Below are 3,560 nucleotides of genomic sequence, written 5' to 3'. Positions count from 1 at the left end.
ACAAACATGTGAATTCTGGTTGTCTAGTAGGCATTCATGACTCCATGACTACTAGCAGGTCTTTTGTTTAAGCCTTCTGCCACCAGCCTGGGTGAGTTTCCTATCCACTGTCTGGAGACTCAAAAATTAATTAAAGAAGAAGCGAGGAGGAGGAAGCGTTTTTAAACCATGCTTTTTAAAGCAGTACCGAGTGGCAGCCATTGTTCCGCTGAGCTCTGTGCAGAGCCTGCTGGTATTTTTGTTCCTTGCCCTGGGCTCTCAGACATCTCTCTGCGGGAAACTGATCCGCCCCCAGGTTTATTTCGAGCATCCCCCACTGAGGTAGCCCCACAGTGAGAGGTGGCCCAGGACTGCAGATGGCATGCAAGGAAAAAGGGGAGAGGGTCATGGGTCCTTTCCCCCCACCTCCACTGGGCCCTGCACCCCACCCAAGCCTGCAGAGAACTCTGGGTACCACTTGTAAGGGGGTAAGTGCTGAGGTCCTGGCTTGTCACCCCTGCCTCTCTAATTATGGGGAGCTCAGTACAGATGCTCATGGCCTATAGCATGGCCACTGCTGCTCAAATAATGGCGGGCCAGCACCATGAACAATTTGTTTGTTCAGGCTCTGTATGGCATGGATATTCCGTGTAGGGCCTGGCCTAGAAGGACTTCACAGGTGAAAGGAAGTCAGCCAGTTATGGACCTGCCTGTGTTTCATGAAGACAGAGAGAATGACCAACAAGGACCGGGTGTGTCTTGATGGCAGAGTACTTGCCTAGCATGTCCTGGGTCTAATTCCCAGCACTGAAAAAGAGAAATCCCAGGAGACCCGGGAGACTTGAGAAGCCCACACCCCTTGGGTAGTCTCTGGTTGAGTTGTGGGACCATAAGGAAAGTCAGGTCAACTTGACTGCCAGGCTTCATCTTCCCAGAAGTGGGAAGGTGGGGGCAGGTGGGGAAACTGAGGAAGGCAAATAGACTGCCCAGGTGACCTGGCAAGCAGCCAGCAGGACTGGTTCTGGGGTGCAGAGGGCAGCTGTGGATGAGCACAACAAACATGGGGGCACAGGCCAGGAGGACACTCGGAGGCTTTAGGGTGGCCCTGCCTTAGTGTCTCTCTGACTAGACCTTGGCCTCCTCTCAGGCTGGGCAGGGCCACCCCAAAGCCTCATCCTGGCCTCGGTGAAGGCTGGTCAAGGCGGAGAGTGAAAAGCAGAGGTTCTATGGAATGGGCACCAGGAAGGGGGTCCCTCCAGCTTAGGGCTGTCCCATCTAGGATGTAGGATCATTTTGGTTTTAGCTCCCAGGAGACTGTGTTCAAGACCTCCCCAGCTGTGGGTGACTCAAAGCTCATTGGGTAGCTCCTATGAAGTAAACATAAATCAGGCTTAGAGTGACTCTGGGAAGAGAATTATGGGATGGTTTGGTGCCTGAAGTTTTAACTCTGTGAGAGTCTCATAAGAGAGGGTGGCATTTAACATGGGTTGCAACCAGGGAGGGCTTCCTGGAAGAGATGGCGTTGAGGTGGACAGCCCGTGGGGCAAGCAGGGCTGCTTGTCCACCGAGGGCCTCAAGGACACTTCTACCCTTGTGCAGTGGGGAGCCAGGGAAGGCTTTAAGCAGGGGAAAAACATGTGCTGAACAAACTTCTAAAATGTGTCCAGGTGATGGCACTCGGTTCACAGGAGAGGGAGGAGACACGACTCCAGAGTGGACTCCTTCTTGGCCTGGCCATGACCCTGATTCTGACCCTGAGCCTTTACTTCTGTCTGAGCCATGTATTTCCCAACTATTAAATGGGCACAGTGTGGGCAAGATTGGAGCATAGATGATAGGCGTTTAGAAAGTGCTCCACAGGCCTGCCCTCAGGAGGAACTTAGCTGACACCTGCTGCCATTGTCACCATGGTGCTAGACTGGGCTTGAGGGGTTCCTGGACGGTTCAAAGACCCTTGTATGTCCTTTTATCTACCTCTATAGAGGTGGCCAGGAACTGGACAGCCTGGGACCGCTAAGCCCAGCACGGGGCAAGAATGAGCCCCTTGTACCTTCTAGATGCAAGCTGATGTTTTCTGACCTGGACCACCTGCTCTTCCACAGGGAGCATGCTAGGCATCAGCCTCTCATTATCTGTTGTTCTGTCTGCCTGTCCATCTGTCTGTGATTTTTGTGTTGTCTCTCCTGGCGTGTCTTTGATTTCTACCTTATCGCTGTGTTTCAATCCACCCCTTTCCTCCCCGCTCCCCCAAAATAGGATGTCAGGTAGCCTAGGCTGGCCTTGAACTCAATATATAGTCAACAGTGACCTTGAACTTCTGATCCTCTGGATGCCAACCTCTGCAGTGCTAAGATATACTGGGTGTGGTGATTGCACTTAGGACCTTGTGCATGTTAGGCAAACTCTCCACCGACAGAGCCGGGTCCCAAGACCTCCTTCCTCACATCTTCATCAGGGCTTTCGCCTCTGCTCTGTGCTCTCCATATTCTTGTCTGTCTGTCCATCCACCCGGCTTCCATCTCTTTGCATCTCTGCCTCGTCCCTTCCATCCCCCGCTTGGCCTCCCACTGGTGGTGTCTATATTCATCTGTCTGCCTCTCTCCAGCCTGCCTCTCTCCCAGAAAAATGCTCTTGGGAGTGATGGATGGTCCATTAGAGAGAGATTAACAGGTGTGCACTGCCTGGAGACAAGGCTGTTGCGGGGGAGGAGGGAGGCGAGCTAGTGACCTTTCTGAAGCGCCGCCGTGGCTCGAGCACAGTTGGAAGGAACACGTACACATTGTGTGTGGCTGAGAGCCAGCGGAGGGCCATCACAGACCCCTCAGCAGCCACCCTTCTCATCTCCAAAGATCTGGTTTGGGTGGGCCGAGCGAGCAGCATCAGAGCCCCTCCATCCCACGGCCTTCCCAGGGTCCTGCTCATCTTGCGCTTTGCGAATCAAATATAACTGTGGATGGAAATGGGTCCCTCTCCTTTTATCTGGACTTGAGAGGAACTGGCAGTTTTATTGGATTTCCTGGGCACTAGATGGGAAGCTGGTGGCTGCATAAATTTTTCTTTCTTCTTGTAAATCATATGGAATCAAAGTGGGGCCCCTGGGGTTCCCTGCTGCTCGGTGGAAGGCCTGAGCTTGGAGTTAGGGTGCCGGCAGGGTGGGGGATGGCTAGCTGTCATTGCACTTGCCTGCCACCCAGCCCTTGCCCTGGCTGGGAGTTTGGCTTGGTTAGCCTGTTCTGTTCTCCCGTGTCACTGGCTCTCTTCTTTGACTTCCCCCGGGAGACTGCCTGGCTCCCCAGCACTGTCTCCCAAGCTTAGCTTTGTCAGCGTTGGTGGGTATTGGCTTGCTTTGTTTTGGGGTGATTTGTGGGACTCTGCCAATGAGAGTGGGCATCCCCTGACCCCCCTCAGGAACATAAAGGTCCAGCACAGTGTGGGCTCTTGGAAGACCTATGTGATGCACCCAGGAGGAACCAAATGAATGAATGAGTGGATGGGCTGGTTCAGGCAGTTTCTGTGTGCTGCAGCGGAGTCCAGCCTGCTATTGCTGCTGGGTGGTTCCGTGTAAGCCAGTCCCCAGCACC

At 53.7% G+C, this 3,560-nt stretch overlaps 1 protein-coding gene across 1 annotated transcript in view; it reads left to right on the top strand.

Moving 5' to 3' along the window:
* Positions 1-3,560, top strand: part of Cacna1i (calcium voltage-gated channel subunit alpha1 I) — a 116,336-nt gene that overhangs the window by 79,535 nt on the left and 33,241 nt on the right. The gene's annotated exons all lie outside the window — the stretch shown is intronic.

Source organism: Microtus ochrogaster, chromosome 15 (genome assembly GCF_000317375.1).
Source record: "Microtus ochrogaster isolate Prairie Vole_2 chromosome 15, MicOch1.0, whole genome shotgun sequence".
NCBI lineage: Eukaryota > Metazoa > Chordata > Mammalia > Rodentia > Cricetidae > Microtus > Microtus ochrogaster.
The sequence above is the reverse complement of the archived record's forward strand: the minus strand, read 5'-3'. Positions and strand labels throughout refer to the sequence as shown.